The following is a 25,554-nucleotide window of genomic DNA, read 5'->3' as shown; positions in this document are numbered from 1 at the left end:
GTCACAATTTAACAGTACTGTGTGGGCATATTTTTGATTTAAACAGTGTTAGTGCCTGTAACATCATCATAAATCACCAATAAATCCAAAAGGGAATTCAGGGGAAACATGGATTTTTTTTTAACCACATAGACTGGTTCAAATGAATCATGAAGGTATATTTAAGGTGAAGGTGCATTTAAGGTGCAGCTGGATTTGTCTATGAGGGCACAAGAAATAGAAGAGAATGAAGATCGGGTGAGGTGAAATAAGTTGGAGCAACACTTTGTGCATAACGACTAACATAGACTAATTGGCCTGTTTTTGTGCTGTGTATTCCACATCGTATTATATTCCTATTTAGTATTAGCACAATTGAATTATTTGATTACTCAGCATCACTTCGCTCCCTGTCGAGGATCTCACTTGAATAATGCTTGCTTCCTGATCAATTGATGGTAATCAGTACTTTGTGTGGAGCTGGTATCATAAGGAAGGCTGTGGTGGAGATAATTGCTGAGGAAAATCGAGATCAGTACTATCACTAACGATTAATTTTAAATTTACGACCTTTCTTTCTGCTTAGCTTTGTTTTGAGAAAAAACTGCATGCTCACATTAAAGGTGCATTACATTCTGCCAAAGGCTGTGGTCATGAATCACATTGTTTTGCCTTTTTAGTCAGCTGAACAATTCAGAAACGTATTTGAAATGAAGAACCGTAACAGAATTAACTGTGATGTATAATCTTCGGTGTTGGGGGAGCTTTGACTAACAAATAGAGTGTAGACTTGATCCAGAAATTTGCATCAATTCTGAATGCTGTAAGTCAGGCTATCTTGTTCGGGACTTTTAGATCATTTGATCATCTAAATAACAGAAATATTCAGTTCACTCATTTACATTATCTTGGTTGACTTGATTAATCCAGTTTTATCCATGAAGGGCCAAGAGTTCACTGACAGTTGTTTTAAACTTCAACCTCTGTGAGGTATGAAATGATGACCAAGTGTTTATGGAGACTTTCTGAATGTTTGCATGTTAATTAGTCATTGGTTGATATTACGAAAGGTGGCAACTGTTTTACTTTGAATTGCATAGCGTGTACCATGAAGGTGTTTGTAGAATGTGAAGCAGATTTTAAATTATTTTAAAATGGAAGTCTATTTATTTTCCAAGCTGTGGTGTTGCTGATTTATGAAGTAGAGGTATTCACCTTTTATGGTGTTCAGCAAACGCTTGTCAACCTGCACAGAGATTGTCATATATTTTGCAGACTTACTGTTGTTAGATTTGAAAAATAGGGCAGTTCTATATGATGTGCTATCCAATTCACTGTGCTTAAATTCTGGGAATAGTCATACAGTGCAGTACAGAGAGACAGAGAGATTAGATAAAGACAGTGGTTAAGCAAAACTTGAAATTCTTAAGTATTGACATCTTAGGTTCGAAACCTTAGCTGCTAAAACCCATCTTCTTTTGAAGAGCCAATATTGGCTGATGCTGCAGTTTGGGTCTAAACATTCTGCAATTCTTATATTTTTCTTACCAACATTTTTATTCCCAGCTTCTAATGATGACCCCAAGCTGAGAAACTCCGAGGGGCCTTGGTAAGCTTTTGCCAAGAGTATGAAAATTCAAGGTCTGCTAAGCATCACAAGTGAATTCAAGTTTCAGTCTTGTATTACAGACCTGAATTATGGTCAGAATTGAATTTATCTGTGAAATGGTGATGCAGTGGATTGAAGATACAGAAAATTCGTGATTCTGGCTTGTCACTGAGGTGCATTGCTGTGGGACAGCAGCTTATCTGTGGTTGAAACCAGTGATAAGCCAATAGCACAATACAAAAGCTCATTGAGCAAGTGTGCAGTGAGAGAGGCATATTTTTTCTTGCGTTCACAATTACAATAAGTATGAAGCTATCACTGATGAAACAATTCCATGAGGTCTTACAGTGGCTAAAATAATAAAGGTATAATCATCAATCATGTGTTAGCATAAAGACCAAAGATCCTTAATTTTTATCTCTGTATTCTTAATTAAGACAATACAATTTGTTTCACTGTCTCTAGGTTTGTTGGGGAACTAAGACAGACTGTACTAATGATCGCAGCATCAGGTTCAGAAGTGCAGTGTTCCTTAGCAAAAGAGCAAGTTTCTGGGCTGATTAGTGTTGAATAAGAAAAATGGTCAGTATGTGAAATATTGGTGAAACTTGCATGCATAGAGCTGTATTCCAGCTGGAATCTGAGCTTCCTAGAGAGGGGAAGGACAAGCAAATCAGCAAAATAATGCAGACCAGATATAAATTTACCAACCACACCTCAGTCATTAAAACTTCCTTTGGATCACTTGTTTTTTTCTTGAAGAATTACGAGCTATTGTTTCTGCATATATCCAGGATTGTATGACTGTCATTTATATTAAATGTCACATAGTTAATCCTGCATTTATAATTTTCCCTAAGTGTTTTGAAATTGTAATTTAATCATTTTGGTAGCTTGTAGAAATAGTTCTGAATGTCTACATTGAATCTTAAATTAAAAGACATCATAGAAATCCATGCAGAGAGTCACATTTGAAGTGACTGTTACGCAGGCAAAACACAATTATGCACAGATGTTTCTTAAATTAAGAGTGTTGAAATATATTTGGTGACGTAAAAACTAAAAAGAATGTGGATGCCAACAATCTGCAATCCTTCTTAGAAAATTTGCATTTGATAAGCATTTGAAAAAAAATGGCTTAAATGATAAGAACATGTCGAGAAGAGACATTTTCCCTGCAAGTACGCGTGAATTTAATGAAGAAAAATAACTCAACGAACATACTTGTCAAAATAAAACACATTGATTTTTCTCTGCTGTTGGGCTTCCCTCCCTAACAGGCCCCTTGGCGATGATATTGATGAGGAGCGTCTTGGAGCAGCTTTGTAGGAAAGAACTGCGACTTTGAACTGGGCCTGAGAGCTGCTCTGGGGCTTTGGGATCCATGGATCTGCTCTACATCCTTGGCGGGGGTTGTAGAGTACCTCACTCCAGATGTATGTCTGGAGCTTCCACATGGAAGACTGTTCCTGCAGTTCCCACGGATAATGCCTAATTTACAAATTAGATTTTCGCAGGTATTTGGAGCAACTTAACATTAATTTAGCAGGAACAAAAAGAATTTAAGTGGTTGAACTGTGCTTGGCCATGCAAAGTCACTTACTTTTGAGAATACGCATGAACATGTAGGCAGCAGTGTTTTGAAAATTGAAGCATTGGCCTCAGGACTGTGTCGATACTTAAAGTTCTTCCCCTTAGAAAGATTTGAAACACGGACTCATGGTACCTGTTGATATAAATAAGATCACTATTCTACAAATCAAAGAACTGCATTATGTTGATTTAGACTTTAAACTTCAACTACTTTTATCCAAATCGTTCCACCATCATTCCTTATCTCTGTAACCTTCAACCCTAGAACTTCCTGCGATTTCTGCGCTCCATCAAATCTGACCTCTTGTGCATCCCTCTCTTCCTTTGTTCAATTATTGGAGATTTTGACTTTAGCAACCTTGGACTCAATCTCTGGAATTCCTTCCCTAAATTATTCTATTTCTTTACCTCTCGTTCCTCCTTTAAGCCCTTTAAGTAGGGCATTGCAGTGGTTCTGTGGTTAGCACCGGTGTCTAACTGCGGGAGGGACCTGCGCTTGATTCCAGCCTTGGGTGACTGACTGTGTGGAGTTTGCATGTTACCCTCATGTCTACATTGGTTTTTGCTGGATGCTTCAGTTTCCTTCCATAGGTCAGTTGGATGAGCCATAGTAAGAGTGGGGTTACGAGGATGTGGTAAGAGATTTGGTCTAGTTGGGATGCACTTTGGAGGGCAGGTGCAGCCTTGATGGGACAAATGGCCTCTTTCCACATTATAGGGATTCTCTGATTTTATGATTCTAAGTTGACCTGTAGAAGCTGTTTTTTTTCAGCCTGATTTGGTCACCTGATCTAATGTTTCCTATGTCAACTTTTGTCACATATTCGTCCTGACAACATTTAGCACATTTTATTCTTATTAGATAGTTTTATGGTGATTTATACAACACACCATATCAAGGTTCTAAATGCCCCAAGATAATTCTTCACCATGCAATGAGAAGCAAATGAATTGAATTAACTCCTTACATTGGTTTTTGACGTAGGTGATAGCTAGGTGTGTACAATTTTCATTGTGCTTCATACACCATCAACCACATTTTTATTTCAATTGAGATTCATAAGAAATATGTTCATAGAAAAATTTGAATGTGAGATAGCGATGTATGTTTGGTTTATAAAAGCAAAATTCTGTAAATCTTGTAAATCTGATTGAAAAACGGAAAATGCGGAAGACTGATGGCATCTGTGGAGAGTGAAACAGCGTATGGATGACCGTCTTTGGAGTTTGTTTTTTAAATAATTCATTCATAGGATGTGAACATTGCTGAGAACCCCAAATTCAATGACCATCCTTAATTGTGCTTGCACGTATTTCTCGAATACAAGGTTAGAAAATTATTGCTAGCCATAATTGAATGGCGGAGAGGATGCGATGGGCTGAATAGCCTAACTTCTGCTCCTCGGTCTTATGGTCTAAGCCTGGACTCTATTTGGTTGCTCTTAGAAAGTACACATATGTAGTGATTAAGTGGCTGCACAACAGTTTGGACTAGGATTCTTGACTAATTAACACTTTCCTTCTTTGCTGCTGAGCATAAGAACAGTAGGACTAATTGTAGCTCTGCAGCTGCAGATCTGCCTGATATTTATTTGGAAAGTCAGCTCAGACCCTAGATTGGCCTCTGGATTGTATGGCTAAGCACGATATCAGCTGGTACCTTTATTCATGAAATTTGTTTCCTGTTGCATTGTGTGGAATTATCTTGGGGCATTTAGAATCTTGATATCGTGTGTTGAAGCATCCGCTATAAAAATGTTTCATGAAACATGACTTATGATTTAGAGAACAGAGGTTCTGGATCAAATATTGATTAATATTGTTTCTTATCTCTTACTACAACATATATTACATAGCTATTAAATGAAGTGCGATCACAAAGAGTACTTTTTAATTTGTGCAAAAATTAAACCATGCATACAAAATGGTTGATAAACTTAAATAGAGCGCAAGTGATCATGTGCAATAACTTCAAATGTACTTTCAGGTAAATTTCTGTTTCAAAACATCCCTGTAGTTAAAGCTAGGAGAAATGAGGAAAAAGTGCTAATATTCCTGTGCGTGTTTGCATCTCTTAGTAAAATAATATTCAAATGCAAAAATATTGAAATAGGTTGGCAGGGTTGAACACGTAACAAACCATATCTCTGTTTATTGTAGTTTCTGAGTTATCTAGTTGACTGCATTTCAAAGACCATGAATATTTGTGCCGTTTATATGGGTCAAAATAAAACTATAGGCATATTTTTTCCCAGAATACTATCTAGAACATTGTGTTGAAAATGCCGATTACAATTGTTTAGAATTGTTTTGTGGGCTAAGCAGATGTAGTTGGATAAGTAGAAAATGTTCAAGGAATTTTCATTATTTTGTTTAGACTTACATCATGATTTTCGTGGCATTTTAAGAGAGAGCAAAAGGTTTGCAGTGGGAAATTTATAAAAGTTTTGAAAATTTGATTAGATTACTTACAGTATGGAAACAGGCCCTTCGGCCCAACAAGTCCACACCGACCCGCCGAAGCACAACCCACCCAGACCCATTCCCCTACACCTAACACTACGGGCAGTTTAACTTGGCCAATTCACCTTAACCTGCACATTTTTGGATTGTGGGAGGAAACCGGAGCACCCGGAGGAAATCCACGCAGACACGGGGAGAACGTGCAAACTCCACACAGAGAGTCGCCTGAGGCGGGAATCTGGCGCTGTGAGGCAGCAGTGCTAACCACTGTGCCGCCCTTACTTGGGTCTTTACATTACATATGAACAATGGAATTTCTGAAGTTACCATTCCTTTTCAAATATAAAGGACCTTGGTTGCCATGTGCCATACTCACAAGATAAAATGGATGCAGGCTTCTTTGAATCATCTCCCATGATGACCTGACTAGACACAATTCTGGGTCAGTATGTTTTAGAGACACTGCCTTTAAGGCTAGTGCACCACTACTTGGAACATGGCACGTGCAAAATTAGAGCTTTGCAGGGCTTTTTAAAGCAACAGTGTGGCTACTACCTCTAATAAAGATGGAGATGTTCATGTATTCACAGGGCAGAAACTCCAGAGTGTTCTCAGCAATGTTAAATATTTTGGTCATGAAGGTTTTATTCCTCTGCAGTGGGAAGTTAGAACCCGCCAGCCGATCAGTATTGTATCATTCAAATGAAATGATACTTTGAGAAAATAAAATTTTGGAATTTTATTCTTTTCATTTGTTGGATGTAGGAGTTCCTGCTGGCTAGCATTAATCGCCTGTCTCTAGTTGCCCTTGAGCAGGTGGTGGTTATGAGCTGTCTTCATGAATTACCCTTAAGGATGGAATTCCAAGATTTTGACCCAGTGACAGTGAAGGAATGGCAATATATTTTGAAGTCAGGATGACTTGAAGGAGAGCTTACAGTGGTGGTGTTCCCATATATTGTTGTCCTTGTGGTTTTGGAAGATGCTGTCGAAGGAACTTTGGTGACTTTCTGCAGTGGATCTTGTAGATAATACATACTATTGCTACTGAGCATTGGTGGTGGAGGGAGTGAATGCTTGTGGATGGAGTGCCAATCAAGCAGCTTGTTTTGTTCTGGATGGTATCAAGTTTGCTGAGTGTTATTTGGGATATATTGAACTGGGGGGGTATTCAATCTCCTGACTTGTGCTTTGTAAATTGGAAACAGTTTTGGGAAATAAGGAGAGAGGTTACACACCTTAGTATTTCTCGCCATTGTGTGAATGCTAGGATTAATTGACAATTTCACGGTGGCATCTTGCAACTACCAGGATGGCAATGTGCCTATTGCTGTCCACATGTAACTGTGGTGAAAAATTGTTTTGGGTTTTGCAGCAGTTTCAGACAAAGTTGGTGTCAGCTGTTTTCCTTAATACAAAATAATTCTTTCTCTATTTTTAAAAAGATGTGGCACAGGCATATCAATAAACTAAACCATTCAGTGTATGTGCCAATGTATGTGGTGCTGTGCCTTTGGCAAAAGTTAGATTTGGGCTGCAAGGTAATTCTGACAACGCCTGACAACTAAGATGTGTTATCGTTGCGGCTAAAGGAAGAGAACTATAGTGTTCTTATTTAAGATGGGATGTAAATGCATTGGAGGCAGTTCAGATAAGGTGTTCTCGATTGATAGCTGGAATGAGTGGTCTGTCTTATGAGGATAGTTTCTTTTAAACATTGGTGCTTAGAAGGCCTGGGATAAGTTGATTAAATTGTAAAAGACCCAAAAATGTTTTGACAAGTCAGACATAGAAAGGATTATTCTTCTCTTTGTGAGTCCAGAACTAGGGGTGGATCTTTTTGCACAAGATGGAGAGAATATTATTCTCTCAGAGGGTTGTCAAAGGGATCAAAGTAATAAATTTTGCTTCCAATTTCCATCCTCCTCTTCCTTCTCTGTTTCTATTTCTGGGGATAAGCTATCCTTTAATATCCAATATAAATCCACCGACACCCACAGTTACCTTATCTAGACTTACTCACATGCTGCTTCCAGCAAGGATACCATTCCATTTCCCGTATCTTTTGCATCTGTCCCGATAATGCCACTTTTCATTGAGCTGCCTCCAGCGTGAAGCTCTCCTTTTCTTGACCGAAGATTTGATCCTAATATGGCTGATAGGACCCTGAACCATGTCCGATCCATCTCCCACACTTCTGCCGTCATCCCTTCCCCTCCCTCCAGAATAATAATAGACCTCGCTTGACCTCACTTTCTATCTTCTCTGCATTCAAAGGATCATCCTCCATCACGAGCTATACCATCTCTAGCAGAATACAACTACCAACCACATCCTCCACTCCACTCTTTGTCAGCATTCTGCAGGAACCGATCCCTGCGTGACCACATTGCAGAACACCGACAATCTTTCTACAGGAGTGACCCTGACCTTCCAGTCGCCTGCTATTTCAACAAACCACTTTCCACCCACACAAACATGTCCATCTTGGGCATGCCAGTGTTCAAATTAAACTTGATGCATGCTGAAAGAACAACACTTCATTTTCTGCTTAGGGACTTTACAGTCTCATGGATTTGATATTGATTTCCACAACTTTACAGCATTACTTTTGTCTTTTATTTTTTCTTACACCCACCCTCCACCATTAGTGTGTCTTGGTTGTAACTTGTCGGCTTAGCTGTCAGTAACCCATTTTCTTATTTGCATATCTTTATTTGCACCCATTTTGCATCTCTAGCTCTGCTTGACCCTTTGTCACTTTGAACTATCATTAAAACTAAAATGGAACAGGTCCATGATTGATAAATCCTTGTGAGGAGCTGCCAAGGAAAAATAAACTTCAGAGAAAATGATTACTTCAGTTGGAACCAGAAGGAACATATATTCCCAATCTGTCAATTCTGAGGGTCCCCTTTGTGTTGTCAGCTGTTTCATGTTGTGGTTGTGGGTCATTGGGCAGTGCACACACCTCTGAAGCCAAAGGTTGTAGGTTCAAGGTCCCTTCCAAAATTTAACTGAAATGCTGTTTCTAGCTGTACAATACTGAGAGAATGCTTATTCTTTTATCCATTAGCCAACAAACAATAGATTTGTGGGCGGCACGGTGGCACAGTGGTTAGCACTGTTGCCTCACAGCACCAGAGACCCGGGTTCAATTCCCTCCTCAGGCGACTGACTGTGTGGAGTTTGCACATTCTCCCCGTGTCTGCGTGGGTTTCCTCCAGGTGCTCTGGTTTCCTCCCACAGTCCAAAGATGTGCAGGTCAGATGAATTGGCCATGCTAAATTGTAAGGGGTAAGGGGTAAATGTAGGGGTATGTGGACTTGTTGGGCCGAAGGGCCTGTTTCCACACTGTAAAGTAATCTAATCTAATCTAATCTAAAGTAATCTAATCTAAAAAATCTAAAAGATTATCACACTGCTGGTTGTGGAAAGCTGCAAAGCACTTTGGGCCATCCTAATGTCTCGAAAGTCATTGTATAAACATAAGTTCTTCACTTATGGGTGTGATTTGGGGCACCCATCGTGTGTACCTTCTATTAAAATTAAACATGGAATCTGATGTAGTATCCTACTCATAACATTATTCCTGTCTGCTGACTGACTAACTTGCTGAGACATTCTTGTATTATCTGTTTTATTTGTGTACTTGAGTATACATTTTCAACACATTTTAATACTACTTGCAGTTCTTCAGCACAGGATTTTCAGCTACATTTTACTGAAAACACATGAGGAATAGAAACTCTTGTTCTTTTGAAATGTAGTGCATTTGTGTTTACTGCATTACCCAAATTGAGAATCCCACTTTAACAGAATTACTTTCAAGTCAGTGTGGGTAGTGAAACTGAATTGCTGCCAGTTTTTATTGCCTGCCAACTAAGTACTAGCACAGAAGATGATGTTTTATGTTTGCACAAATGGCAAAATTGGCAATTAGCATAACTTGCACTGACACCTGCTGTTACATCGTTTTGATGGGAGATAGAAGTGTCCTAATTTGCACACTGTCTCTATAAGCCTTGTTATTTGAATTGAAAGGCATTATTTTTCACTGTCCTAGTGAAAGGTGCCTTTGTTTGGATCTGGTTGCATTTGTCAGCTTTGCATATGAATATGGGAAAAGCTGCTGCAGTACGAAAATGAACAGTTATTCTGAAACCTTACAGTACCCATTACAGTAAGCTTTGCTTTGATAGAAGTAAAAAAGGATGCCTTGTTAACTCGAGATGCTCTTAGATGGGCTATTATGTTAATTAGAGCTCAGCATTCCAGTTTGCATGCGTTGGAAGTGAAGAATTTTCAAAAATTTGGTTTTTAAACTGTGTTTATGTTTTAGGGATTGGGTATGACACAGAATGAAATGAAATTACTGGCAGCTGTTGACAGTTTCTAATGTTGCTGTCCTTCCCACTGAAATGAATAGACAGCAGTTGCTGTGGGAGAGAGGACACTGGATTTCCATACACACGTCCCCAACTGGGAGCTTTGCCAAAAATATTCAGTAGAATTTCCTCCACAGAGATTGCAAAACTACTGTTCTAACTTGTACATGGTGTTGTATTCTCGTTCCCAACTGCTGCAGGCTTTGTTTGAAGCAGCCACTTATTTTACTTTATTATTTTCCACCCTTTCTGCTTCTATTTACTTGAAGATGGCTTAGATCGGCAAACATTTTGGAGAAGTTAAATCTGTGAATCTCTGAAATTACTTTGTAACTCTTCGACTAATCTACCATTTGCTCTTAGCTTTAATGGTCAGTGGATTCCATGCACTATTATCTTGGTCAGTTCAGGCTGACCATTATGTTTGAGACAACATTTTGCCTGAAGTCATTAATCACTTCACTAACTCTTCTGTAGGACTCTTTATTTGGGGGAACTTGATTCAATTTTTGAAAATAATGCTTAACGTAACCTGCTCCTAGTCAGTCACTTGTTGAATTTCTTTAAGTGTTTATGTCTTAAATAGAACTAACAATTCTGTTGGCCAAGGTGTCAGATGTCCAAAATTATTTGAGTTTTAAGTGCCTGGATATGGTATTCTCGGGCTGAAGGATCACAATGCATCTTCTGTACAGATTAAGTGTGCAGCCTTTGGTTGTGCCCTGTTCTCTAATTTCTGATATCCTCGACATTTAAGTGTGCATTAAATTGTTTTCAAAGAAAGACACCTTAAAGAATGGGGGAGCACTGATTTTTTGTGGAAGTGCACTTTTGAGGGTTTGCTGGGCTTTTCCTGAATTATTTTGGGCCAGTGGCAGAGACCACCAATGCCATAGCAATTAGCTTTCCCATGTTGCTTGATAAGCAGAAAATTGGCTTGGCATCATTTAATGATAGCTGTTGTAAATCGTGTAATATTCTAGCTGATATGCAACATTCTTTTGTGGGTGTGTGCCAGTCCCATCTCTCCCATGCACACACAAGAACTTACATTAGTTTGTAACTCTTCAGTTGCTTCTACTCACCAAATTTCTTTATTGGGTATTTGCCTCTGAAGCGATCCTATAGGGACCATAGCTTCAAACCAATTGCAGCATTTATACTGCCTCGGTCCTGGGACATTGACAGATAATACTGTAAATAATAACAAGTAATAACGAATCTATCTAATGCATGGCTATCCCTCTGGTTTAGGAATTGGTTAAACTATTTAGAAAACATTGGCAAACAAACTACTAGAAGTTACTGAATGTTTTCAGTGTCATTCCACACACAATTTAAAAAGTGCCAAATCTGCAATAGAAACAGATTGTAATAGAAACAGATTGTAGTCTCATATCAGTTCAGAAGGACTAAAGGGATAGTACAAATTCTTGCAAGGCATAGGAACTCAGTCCTTTGAACTGTCCCATTTTACCTTGCTTGTAAACAGATGATGCTACTCAAGACGAAACGGCAGGGACATGAAACTGGTGAAATTGCTCTTGCAGAGTGCCACATGAACTTAACCAGTCCAACTAACCACCTTCTGTGCTATGTTCTATGATTCTAAGTATTAGATTTGATTAGGTTTGCAGGGACTTTGATATTCCTTTGATGTAGAGCAAATTTTTATTTTGTCTCCTGTATCAATTATAAACTTCAAAATATTTTTTACAAATAGAGATTTAAAACCCATTAAAAGGCAGGTTGTCCTGGACGAGCAGTTGTCCCTCTTGCAAACCTAGCTTATGTGATGGCTAAATTGGCAGTTGACAGCTAGGAAATTAGCATGCTTAAAATTCCTTATTTGAGGAATCTCTTCCTCCAAGAAGTTTGGTAAATAACCATACTTGCTAGTCACAGTGGGAGTCGTGTCTTTGCAACATTTTGGTTTAATAGAGAGTGGTTCATGTGTGGCATGAACTTCCAGAGGAAGTGGTGGATGTGGGTACAGTTATAACATTTAAAAAACATTTAGATAAATACATGAATAAGAAATGTTCAAAAGGATATGGGGCAAGTGCTGGCAGGTAGGACTGGTTTAGTTTGGGATTATGGTCAGCACAGACTAGTTGGACTGAAGGGTCTGTTTCCATTTTGTATATCTTTCCTGAAGAAGGGCTTATGCCCGAAACGTCGATTCTCCTGTTCCCTGGATGCTGCCTGACCTGCTGCGCTTTTCCAGCAACACATTTTCAGCTCTGATCTCCAGCATCTGCAGACCACACTTTCTCCTATCTGTATGACAGTCCCACTTCTCTTCTGGCTGATCTCACATCCTCCATTCTCATAAACTTAAACTCCTCAAAATTCTTCTCTTTGTATCCCAAATAAACCAGAGTCTTGTTCATAACCTTGTCCAATCCTGCACTCATGACCCAACATTGACCCTTGATCTGGCAATGCCTTGATTTTTAAAATGCTCATCTTTGTTTTTGAATTTCTCTGTGGCCCTGCCACTCTCTGTTTCTGTAACTTCCTCAACAGCTCCCTGAAATTTCTATGACCCTTCAGTTCTGGTCACTTGCAAATTCCCAATATTCTACCATTAGTCACCATGCGATCAGCAACTTTAGCTCTTAACTCTGGAAAATTCCCCTGAACCTTTGCACCTCTGTAACCTCCCTACTTCTTTTCCCTGAAAATGCTCCTTCAAGCCTATCTCCTTGAGCAGATTTTGGTCATTTGCGAATAAATTTTAACATGGCTAGGTGTCAAATGTTGTTTACTGATACTTCTGTTTTACTATATTAAAAGTGCTATGTAAATGAAAGTTGTTTCTGTTGCTGTTATGCATATATCAATATACAAAATTGATAGGTTAGTGAAAATAAAAGTGCTGGGTCTAATAAAAAATTAATTATGTTTGGCTTATTCTACAGCTATAATGCTTTATTTCTTCTACTTATTACTCATGTCGTCTCTTCCTTAATGGTGCTGGTTCATCCTGTTTTTTTTTTTAATTAACTTATTCTTCTAATCAACCTGAGCAGAGAATTGTGTGCTCCACAACCACCTGATGAAGCAGCAGCGCTCCGAAAGCTAGTGCTTTCATTTAAACCTGTTGGACTATAACCTGGTGTTGTGCGATTTTTAAGTTTGTACAACCCGGTCCAACACCCATCTTCAAATAATGTTCAGAGATGTTATTAAACACATCAGGAACAGGTGGGATTTGAACCCAGGCCTCTTGATCCAGGGGTATGGACATTACCACAAGAGGGCCCGTTTCCTGTGGTATTGACATCAGTTTCTCATTCGCTACACTGCCAATACATTAGTCTGCTAACCATCAATTCTCGAAGTGAGAATCAAACCGCTAAGTAGCTTAATGTCTTGCTTCTGACATCATAGGTTAACCTAAGGTGACATACTTCAACTCCTACAAGTTCCACAGGTCACTTGAAAATTAATATTTGTGGGAAGTTTTTGCCGCTTATTGATGCTAAGATCATTTGAGTAGCCTTCATGCCAGTCCCTCTGATTTCACTTTATTTTCATGCTGTATAGTATGTTCAAAGTTCCTCTATGTGAATCTTATACATCTTCCTGCTTTATACTCATCCCAATGATTGCCTCTCTATAACTCCTGGCCTCTTATTTAACCATGTTATATGCATGCATTATGTTTAACATGATGTGGTAAACAACAGTGAAAAATTGTGCTGATAAGACCTGTTGTGCTTGAACAGTCAGCAGACAAGTTAATCTGCAGGTGAATTACATGGTTGACAATATGAAATTGTGCACAAGTGCTCAAGAGACCTCAATATCTTTGTTTGTTACAGTGTTGGTGATGTTGAAAACACAACTTACTTGTAAAGTGACATTCCCCCTGTCAGGAAACCAGTTTGATAAAGCCAGATGATTAGGGTGATGTCAGATTGACTGTCAACAAGAGATGGTCAAAGGCCTATCACCAGAATGTCCACAAACTTCCCTAGTTTAAATTAGGACAAAGCAGACCTCCGAACAGAATTGGAAATATTTAAACAGCATTCAGAGCTATTATTTCATACATTCAAGTGTGCTTGATTCAGAAACACGTGCCATTTAAGTTTGCTAAACAACTGGGGGCATGTGTCTACACAGGCTTAAAGCATCAGGATAACAGCCAAGGAGCTAAAAGATCCCCAGAAAATATGAACCACATCAGAAGACCAATTTAGGGTCAGATTTAACTTCTCCATTCATTGACTAGAATTCACGTTATTTAGATAGAAACCTATACAATCCACAGACCACATTGTGAACAAATGCATAGTAAAGGGCTCATTATATGATTTTTAAGATGAAGAACGACAAATGTTTTGTTGGGTTGGTGATGGCATTTGCCTCCATCAAAGCTTTCTAGGAAGGTTTATATAGCAAATCTAAGATATTGAAGAGTGATTGATGGAAAGACGTAAATACAAAGTGATACTCGCAGGTTGACGAAACTTACTCATTCTAGGTAAACGATATTTCCAATTGATAGAATCACGAGAACACTCAAACACAGCAGGAAATGTATAAGATTTGGCCTTCTACATGTAAATATATAAATTAGGAGCATGTGTAGGTCATTCAGTGCTTTGAGCCTGTTCTCCATTTAGTAAGATCAACTCATCTGATTATAACCTCAAATCCAGAATTCCTGCCTATCCTTGGTAACCTTTTATCTCCTGGTTTAACAAGAATCTATTTACCTGTACCTTAAGGATATTCAAAGACTCTGTTTCCACCTCTTTTCACCAAGGAAATGCCCAACTTTCAATTAATTTTGCAAGGCATGTGGCAGAGAAGGCTGCACCAACCCAAACAGTCAGTTCTCAAATATTTTCCAGCTATAATGAAGATTATCTGGTATCCTGCCAGAGGTGTATACATGATGTGATTACCAAACCAGAATCTGACAATGTATGTGATAAGCCAAAAAGTAGTGATCACATGTTTCACACTGCCAATCTTGTGAAATACATCAATGTCATCACAGAACCTGAAGTGTTTGTAAAAATTTTAACTATCAGTCTTCAAATTATTGGTGACTATTTGTTATTGGCTTAGATTGATAAGGGGCAAATATCAATGTATTACTGCTGCATTTCTTAAATCATGTACATGCGGACGTGGGAAGCCATGATGAAACCTATGATTGTCAAACTTGGAGCATACGTGTTCATAACTTCCATGTTCAAGATCATTGGTGCTGGCAATCAATCTGCTAATCAATCACAGATGTTTGACACCATTGACACTGCTAGACCAAAAACTGCCAGTGTGCTGTGACCTCTTGCTAGTTACAATTTATGGAGTCAGTCAAACATCAGAGACACAACAGAAAATGAGCAGAGTATTTAGGAAACAGGTGCAAAACTGAATATGAAAGAAGAACTGAAATCCTTGCTTTTACTAGATTAGTGGAAAAATGAAAGTTCAATAGGAAAAGACTGATTTACAACCTTGGGATAGATGTAGACTTAAGGATGCCATCTCTAAGAAGATGAAGTCTTTGGGAACAAACCTCTGCTCAGCTTGCAGAGATAAATAAACAGCTGAAAAAGAAAGAAAGGATGGTGAACTATTATAATATCAATCCAATTAACATTGCCAGTTTGCAGAAAGACTTGGAGTAATTCACAAGTAAAGCAGATCAGGCTTAGCAGGAACTGCTCCAGAAATGTTGGCTTGGTCAAATTAATGCTAGCGAAAATGGCAGACCTTCAGAAACAGCACAGGAGCTGCAAATAACTCATGAGACAATTCTTTTGGAAATAAATGTCAGCAGTGATGGTCTAGTGAAATAATTTGAGTAGGACAGAATAGACTAAACTACAGGAGCAAATGAAAATGCTCCAGGCTTCACAGAGAGGGGGTAAAAAAATATTGACAGGCTGGACAGTTATTACAACAGATTCTGAAGGAAAAAATATATTGGACTAACTGCCACCCATTCTTCTAATTCTATTAATTAAAACTTTGATAGAATCAGAAGAGTGGGTGACATGGTGGCTCAGTGATTAGCACTGTTGCCTCACAGCATCAAGGACTCAAGTTTGATTCCAGTCTTGGGTAACTGTGTGGAATTTGCACATTCTCTATTGTCTCCATAGGTTTCCATTGGGTATCCACTTTCCTCCCACAGTCCAAAGATGTGCAGGTTAGGTGGATTGGCCAAGCTAAATTATACCTTAGTACTCAGGGATGTGCCGGCAAGGTTGGTTGACTATGCTAAATGTGTGGTTATGAGGATAGGGTGTGGTAGGGAGTGATGGGACTAGTTGGGGTGCTCTTCGGAGGGTTGGCGCAGACCAAATAGCTTCTTTCCACACAAGGGATTCTGTGATGAGAAGAATCCCTGGAGTAGAATCAGAAGTTTCAAAAGAAGCTGGAAACTCTTGAGGATCAAACCAGTAAATTCCAAAAAAGATCTGAACTATTCAAAATTACACTCAGTATCTAACTTGGAAGAAAACATGACTCTAGTGTGTCAGAATAAAGAACTTCTTGAATATTAATTGGAGTCCATGAAATAAAAACTTGACAACACAAAGAGGAACAGAGAATATCACCACTGACTGTGGCAATCAACAGCTGCTCCAAAAAAAGATCAGTATTGCAAGACCTAGATTTATCAGCAAACACCTTATATGCTATAGACACTTGTTATTATAAATAGTTAAACTTTCTTTGAAAAGGAGGGGAATGTTGTATGTTTACCAAGCATTCATCTTTAAGGGCTCCAAGTGCAGTGCACATACAGTATTACGACTCTGCCTCAGATTATGCTGTGGATGTGCAAGCAGCGCACACACAACATTGTTGCTTTGCTGTTACGTGTGGGTCAGTACATCTTCCTGTTATCAATAAACTAACCCACAGGATTAACCACTCCTGGTGAGCAATTGGTAATTTGACTATTTTCATTGACGTGACTCAGCCCACTCCTGCTTTATCATGGGTCACTGTGCAGTCAGCTCTGAAATTCTTTTTTATAAACTTCAAGCTTTCTCAGAGTCTCCTCTGGATGATACAAAATTGGAAGTGTTGTGTACTGTGAAGAGGATAGAGTTAATCTTGAAAAGGATGTGAACAGGAATGAGAAGGTAGTAGATGAAATTTAATTCAGAGAAGGGAAGTGATTAATTTTGCTGGAAAGGACTCAAACAGTAATATGAAATAAAGAATTCAGTTCTAAAGGGTTGTAGCCACAGTTGAATGTGAGAGTATATGTGCACAAATCAATTAAAGTAGCAGGGTCAGGTTGAGAGCATAGTTATTAAAGCACATCAGATCCGAGGCTTTATAGATAGGGGAATAAAGTACAAAACCAAACAAATTGGGATTAATCTGTTCAAACACTGTTTTGGCCTCAAGTGTGCACCGCACAATTGGAAGATTTTGAAGGCATTTGAGAAGGGGCAGCAAGTTCTGGGGGAATAGTTTCAGGAATGAAAAAGTTTTGTTAGGTGGATAACCTGGGTCTTTTCTCCTTGGAGAAGAAAACGTTGAGAGGAAATTTGGTAGCGGTGTTAAAGGTCGTGAGTGGTCTGGACAGAGTGGATAGGGAGAAACTATTCCCACTGGCAGAAGGATTGACCAGAGGGCAATTTATGGTGATTGACAAAATAAGCAATGGTGGGAGAAAGTGAGGACTGCAGATGCTAGAGATCAGAATCAAAAAGTGTGATGCTGGAAAAACACAGCTGGTCAGGCAGCATCGGAGGAGCAGGAGAGTCAATGTTTTGAGCATAAGCTCTCCATCAGGAAAACAAGCAATGGTGACGTGGGGAAAAAATCTTTTTCTGATGAGTCATTAGTATCTCAAATGCATGAGCATCGGTGGAAGCAGATGCAATCATGCCTTTGAAAACAGACTTGGGATCTTTATCTGACGAGGAGGAAACCTTTAGAAGGAAAAAGAAGGAAGTGAGACAAGATTAATTTGTCTTGCAGAGAGCTAGAGCAGACAAGGTGGGTTGAATAATTAAGATTCTCCATAAACCTTCTCCCTTTAAGCAAGGATTTAGCCCAGATGTCTACTACTTCAGATCAGTGACAATCCTTGTCTCTTTAGCTGCCTATAAAGGATCTTTTGAAGTCTTTCTGTGATATATAAATTACTGTTTTGGATGGTTGAAGAGTTATAGTTCTCTGCAATCTGAACGAATTTTTTTTACCATTCCTAGATTTTGACTTGTCCTAGGCCACTTGTTCTGCTGTCAAACTTCCTTTCATTTCTCCCCCACCGAAGGTAATCTACGGTCCTAAATCCCTTCTTCCCAACCCTTCAGTATTCACTCCACCTTCCTAACCTTGTGGTCTGAATTTGAGTTCCCCTTTGATAACCTTACAGCTTTTTCTTTCTGTTCCTTTCTTTGTATCCACAGAAGGCCATTTGAGGCACTTAACACTACTTTATTGTTAGCTGTGATCCCAATGCTGCATCGTACTAGCTTGTCCAGCATGTCTGATGAGACCAATTTTGTCAATCCTTCTTTGCAAATGCATTTGTCTGCTGCTGACTTGCATTTTTTCATGCTGATCACTAAGTTCACCTATTGCCGCCACCTTAACTCATTTTGCACCTGCCTCAACTCATCTAGTGAAGTTACATCTCTGTGCTTTTGTTATATTTAGACTTGACTATTCCAATGGCCCACTTCGTTCGTTCTATGCTCTGTAAAGTTGGGGTCATCTAAAGCGCGATTAGCGGTGTCTTTATTTGCAGTAAATCTCATTTGCTGCTAAACTGTTTGCTGACCTATGTTCTCTCTGGTCAGGCAGCATTCTCATCTTGTTTTTAAATTTCTCCATTGCCTTGCCTCTCCCTGTCTTCATAATATGTTACAATCCTATAATCCTTAGATATGTGGGCTCATCTAATTCTGGCTCAATTGTAATTCCATTACTTATTGTGACTGGGCCACAAATTCGGAAAATCCGTCCTAGCATCTTTCTGCCTTTTTTCCCTGTCTTTCCTTCATTTAAGACTCATAGAATCTAACTCTTTCCTTAAACGTTTTATCTGACCTAGTATCTTCTCGTGCCTTGGTGTCCACTTCATTTATTAAACTGCTGTAAAGTGTCTTGTGATGTCTTATTATGCTAAAGATGCATAAATGTCAGTTATTGTTGATAAGTTATATGAGATAGAGAGAAAAAAGATTGGAAGGGATGTGGGTATTTGTTAGAAATTTACCCCAAACCTGGTTGCTGTGGTGCATATTTTCTAGGTTAAAAAAAGCTATTGATTTATCTGTGGAAAGTGGCACTCTGAAATTTGGAATGGGGACTTACTTTGAAATTCCATTTGAAATATTACAGCCTGATAACAGAAGGAGCTGGAGAATGGCATAAGGTCATCAAGATAATCTAACATTCATATCAGCTGTCTTCCTTTGCATTCTTCTGCATGCTTTTCTATAATGTTCAGTCTTCCCTCCTGGTGACAGCTTTGGCAGTGTGTATCCTGAATTCCTCTGAGATCACCTCGAGAGATATCCCTGTAATCTTAGAAGGAAAAGGCTGAGATTCGATCAGATCTTTCTGACTACTGATGCCTTCTTTGGTCTGTTGCATTGTAATTCTAAACAGAATCGGCCTGCACTTCAAAGATCCACGACAAGCTGCATAGCTCCAGGCCCATGCAATCTGATTGTGTATCTTCCTGTCAGTAGTATTACCATGATCCAGGTGTCTTTGTTGTGGGCCACTGGCTCCTTTATTATTTGCGATGATGAAGAAATTTAATCCAACTTTTTATGAGCTTTGGCACAGCTCAGTGGGTTGGAAATGTTATCCTGCACTTATTTTGAAATTCAAATGCAAGAAAGGTAATAGCCTTTTTTCATTACTCCCTCCCTCAAAGTATATACTCATATCTGATCAGTTACAGATGCGTACATACATTTTATCATGTTCATATCAGGTCATAGTAGAACTAAGATGATATAATATTAGGAAAAACTGAACAGGCTGAATCTCTTTTCTCTTAAAAAGGGAAGACTGAACAGTGTCCTAATGAAGATCTTTACAATTGTTAAGATGTTTGATAAGATAGACTTGAACATGTTCCACTTAGAGATATGCAGCATGGAAACAAACCCTTTGGTCCAACTCATTCATGCTGACCAGATATCCTAAACTAATGTAGTCCCATTTGCCAGCACTCTGCCCATATCCCCCTAAACCCTTCCTATTCATATACCCATCCAGCTGCCTTTTAAATGTTGTAATTGTACCAGCGTCCACCATTTCCTCTGGTAGCTCATTCCATACACGCACCACTCTCTGCATGAAAATATTACCCCTTCAGTCCCTTTTAAATCTTTCCCCACTTACCCTAAACAAATGTCCTCTAGTTCTGGACTGCCCATCCCAGGGAAAAGATCTGGTCTATGTACCCTATCCATGCCCCTCAGGATTTTATAAACCTCTATAAGTTTACCCCTCAGCCTCCGATGCTCTAGGGAAGATAGCCCCAGCCTATTCAGTCTCTTACTGTAGTTCAAACTCTCCAACTCTGGCAACACCATTGTAAATCTTTTCTGAACCCTTTCAAGTTTCACAATGCCCTTCAAATAGGGGGGAGACCAGAATTGCACACTATATTCCAAAAGTGCCCTAAACAATGTCCTGTACAGCCGCAACATTACCTCCCAACTCCTATACTCGATGCTCTTGTGCAGAGTCTAAACTTTAGGGTAATAAATCAGCACCAATAGAAAGGAGAAAGTAGATAAATTACCTGGAGGACAAAAGAATAGGTGGATATCCTCATAGGCTTGTTTGGAGCATGGCTGCAGTTGAGCTGAAAGACCTGTTTCTGTACACGTGTTCTATCGAATAACTTAAAAATGGCAGTATCATTGTCAGTATACTGGGGAGAACTTCCCTGTTCTCCTTTAAATAGAGCCAGTGGATCCCTTGCATTCATCTGGGAGGACAGGTACAGTGTGATTTTAATTTTGATATGAAAGATGGCACCCCTGAAAGTGCAACACTCCCTCAGGATCACACTGGAATTCCAATCTGGGTTATGTACTCAGGTTGCTGGGTTTTGAACACATAGCCTTCAGTGTCAGGTGGGTGTTCTACCCATTTAAACATATCTGAGAAATATTTACTACTGCTTGTTCTCGTTGTTCAATACCCCTGTTGCACTTCAGTTTGTTCATTTTCTGGCTTGGGAAATTGCACCTTAGGTTGTGCCAGAATATTAATGACTCTGCATCCTAATTATTGTCATCTGCAGTTCATTTAAAACTATTGCATTCTATTTGTCATGACTTCTATTCGCCATCACATGATTTTGTCCTTCTTCCGGGCTGCTATCTGATGTTGACCCATATCATTCACATCCTTGGATCCCATTTGACCCTGTGGTGAATTTTCATATACAAATCTGGACTAAACCTACCTACTTCCTTCTTAGGCAGTTCCTGAGACCAAAGATGACTTCCTTTCAATCTAGTTGTGTTGGGCTGAGGTGACTAAACAGTTTCATGTTGGATTTGCATATTCTGCCACAGGTGGAGTAGGTGATATTTGAAGAGGTGGATGGTTTGCTCAGGTTTTCAGATGCTCCTTCTGGCCCCATGTTTCTTCGTGGATGATCTTGGGCAAAAGATTCCCGTGTGTTGGTGGCATACTGCATTTTTTGGGTAGCTTTGAGGATATCTTTGTTGCATTTTCTCTGCTGTCCATGATGGAACGTGGTGGAGCAGAGAGCTTGTTTTGGATGTCTTGTATCAGACATGAGGATTATATGGTCCGCCCATTGAAGTTGAATGGACTGAACAAGGGCCTTATTTCTGGGAATGTTGGCTTGAGAGAAAATACTGGTATTAAAGCACCTATCCTGCCATTGGCTTTGTGGAGACATTGCTGGTGATATTTCTCAAGGCTTTGAGACCAACGTTCACCTTTGTAATGCCATCTGACTCCAATTCTGCCACAGCTCATCTATTGATGTTACTGTTTTAGTTACTTGTAGACTTGACTTTTCTAATCTATTCCTGGCTGACCCATTTTGAATTCTTCATAAACCTGAGCTCATCCAAATCCAGAAAAGTATGAAAACATCCATCAATGCTCGGAAGAGCATTTTGAACAACTTCTCAATTGTGAATCCAAAGTGACAGCTCATATTTTCCAAGCTATCTCCCAGTACTCTTTTGTAGGATTAATGGGCATCATTGATGGGAGAGCTATAACAAGCAATCACATGGAATTAAAAAAAAAGCAAAGCCTGTGATCCTGATGGTACCAGCTGGGATTTTCAAACTGGCCAACCTTTGCACAAATGAAGACTCTTTGCAGACGTCATACAGATTTGGAGGAAAAGACCTCATCACCCTGCTATGATTTATGTAATGTAACAATTAAATCTAAATTCCAAGAAGGATAGGAATCATTCTACGTGAACCAATGAGGTTTCTCTTCCTCGTTCATAGAAGGGAAAATCCTGACATGTATTATTCTCCAAAATTGGCCACTTTCTATAACATATTGTCACTTTATACCTTTCGGAGGAAACTCTAACATTGTATTGGTTGCAAGACAAATTCAAAACAAACGTTGAGAATAGCACCAGGGACTTTTCATTACATTTAGTGACTTGGCCGCAGAACTGAACTTGGTGAATTGTGACACTCTGTGGATTGTGTCCGATGCTTTGTATGTCCAAGAAAGTTCATCACAATTCTACAGTTGCTTCTCTACAAAATGTCTGCACCTGTTTTAGAGTGAGAAGTCTGAAACAAGTGCCTTCAAAATTATTGGATAAGGTGGTCAAGAAGGCATACAGCACACTTCTTTTAGTCTGCTGGGGCATTGAATGTAAACGTTGGCAAGTTACGTTGCAACTGTATGAAACTTTAGTTAGGAGTGATGCATGCTGTTCTGGTCTTCGCACCACCAGATGCTTTGGTCTTGGATGCTTTGGAAAGGATGCAGAGAAGGTTTACCAGGATGTTGCCTGGTCTGGAGGGTTTTAAGTATGAGGAGAGGTTGGATAAACCTGGATTGTTTTCACTGAAAGACTGAGGATGATAGACGTCTACAAAATTATGAGAGGCATAAATAGGGTGGAGAGTCAGAGGCTTTTTCTCAGTGTGGAAGGCACAGGTTCAAGGTGAGAGGGGGACAGTTTAGGGGAGAAGTGCAAGGAAAATATTTCACACACAGGGTGGTGGGTGTCTGGAACACATTGTAAGTGGAGGTGGTGGAAACAGGCATGTTAGTAATGTTTAAAGCATACCTTGGTTGACACATGAAAAGGAGGTTAACAGAAGGATAGAAACAGTGAATGGATAATAAGTAGCAGATCTAAATAAAATTAGGAATTGGTGCAGGCTTGGTGGACCCAGGGACATGTTCCTGTGATGTATAGTTCTTTGTTCTGAAGTCTGGACTCCTGTCACACATATTTGTGCAATAGCCCTAATACTATTTACAAATTCCCAGTCAGTAACCATTCATCTATAAAAGATCAACTAGCCTCTGAAGTGAGCTTGAAGTAAATCCCAAATGGAAAAATCTTTAACTTCAGTTGCCACTGTGCCCGAACTAAAATGACATATATGAACTACATTTTGCAAAACTGCAGGGTCATTGCTGTCTTTCCTTCAGACTTGCAAGCCATTTTTGATCTCTTTATTTCTACAAACATGAAATTCAATCTGTCCTTGAGTGTTGCAAAGACAAAATTTATATCAATCCATTCATGGCCTTCCAAGTATTTCACCTCCCATTCACATGGGTGGAGAGACTCTGGAACATTTTGAGCATCACCTATACCTTGGTAGCACCTCTATCGAAAGACCAACATAAACTAAGAGATCCAACACTGGGTCAGCTGAGCCAGCCCAAATTTCTATAAACTACAAGAGTGAGTGTTTGACAACAAAACCCTTCACAAGGCAATAAATATCCTATTTCACAGAGCAGTCATCATCAACATGTGCCTGTGCTGCAGGGAGACATAGACAGTGTGTCAGCAACAAAAAAGAGTGCGAGACAAATTCCATCAGCATTGCCTCCACCCACATCTCCTAGATTCAATAGAAGGACCGTCAAACAAATGTTAGTGTTCTTCTTTGAGCTGGCTTCGCAACATTCAAGCAAGAAGTTTGAAAAATTAACTGCAATGGATTGGGTGTTGTGTTTGGATCTCTAACATGATCGCTCTTGCTAGATTCTATTTTCTCAGCCTTCAGATGGTCAAAGAAAATGCTTCAAATACACCGGAGCGAGTCTGCATTTACAGCATTGAAGCAAATCTTGAATATGTCGTTCTGCTATAATGTGTGTCTTGTTAACACATGTTGACTGTAAAATAATTGACGAATCGGGGACACTGTTTCTAAAGCACAAACATTTAAAGCGTGTGTTGGCTGATGCGCGATTACATCGCCAACACTTTAAGCGCTGTTTCTAAAGTGCAATTTTTCTATAATGCAGGGTTGCGAAAGAACCCAACCGTCGTGTTTTAGAGGGAGTACTATACTCCACATCTCACTATCTTGTGGACTGTCATGCTATCAAAGATCAGTCATTCGGTTAAAGGAAGACTTAGATCAGAAATTTGTAACCCTGGATGGGCACCATCTTTGAGTTGACGATGAATCATTTCCAATCCTCTTCTGAGATCTTAATGCTACTCCAACTCTGGCCTTTTATACACTCCTGATCTTCTCTGTTCCACCATTAATGAATGTGTCTTCACCTGCTGAATTCTGGGATTCTTCCTTTCGGCCTCTTCACCTTTCGTCTTCTATTCTTCTTGAAGATATTCCTTAAAACTTAGCCCTTTGACCAAGTCCTGATCTAATATTTCTTTTGTGACTTAGTCTCAAATTTTACTTCATAACATTTATCTAAAAACATGGGATGTTTTGCTGTTTTAAAGATGCGACTAACATACATATTTCTGTTGTTGTAATTCAGCTGTCTTGTCTTCTTGTGTATATATTATACCTTTCTTACGATAGTAGTGTTTGTGAAGACATAATGGAAGATAAAATACAAGTTCCAAATTTCAAAGCAATTCTATAATCAAGGGGCATAGATTCCTTCTAGGTTATTTATTGTTACATGTTTTAAAGCAGTAGCAGATTTAAATTTCTTAGTTATGGAAGCAATCACTATGCTAATGTAATATATATCAATGAGATCAATGAAGGATGGCATTGCACCAAAAATGAAATCTATGCTCCTGTAAATAATCTCAAGTACACTGTCGAAATATGTTTTGTATGCATGGCTGTTAATGTGACTGCAATATTTTGTAAGGTATGCTGTAATTTGAAATACCTTCCAAGAGCGATAAGGAATACAATTTGTAATGTTTTAATGTTGGAAAAGTAATAAAAACAAAGCATTCCCAGCAATAGGGAGAAGGTGGCAGGTGTAGCCTGATTTAGTCATTCTGACAAGGGGTCCAAACCTCTCTAGTTTCATTTGTTGTCATCAGAACCCTTTAATTGAGTGCAGTCT

The 25,554-nt window shown here is 39.1% G+C and overlaps 1 protein-coding gene across 6 annotated transcripts in view; it reads left to right on the top strand.

Moving 5' to 3' along the window:
- Positions 1-25,554, top strand: part of lmf1 (lipase maturation factor 1) — a 598,451-nt gene that overhangs the window by 269,487 nt on the left and 303,410 nt on the right. The window lies entirely within an intron of this gene.

This window comes from Chiloscyllium plagiosum, chromosome 21 (genome assembly GCF_004010195.1).
Source record: "Chiloscyllium plagiosum isolate BGI_BamShark_2017 chromosome 21, ASM401019v2, whole genome shotgun sequence".
Lineage (NCBI taxonomy): Eukaryota > Metazoa > Chordata > Chondrichthyes > Orectolobiformes > Hemiscylliidae > Chiloscyllium > Chiloscyllium plagiosum.
The sequence above is the reverse complement of the archived record's forward strand: the minus strand, read 5'-3'. Positions and strand labels throughout refer to the sequence as shown.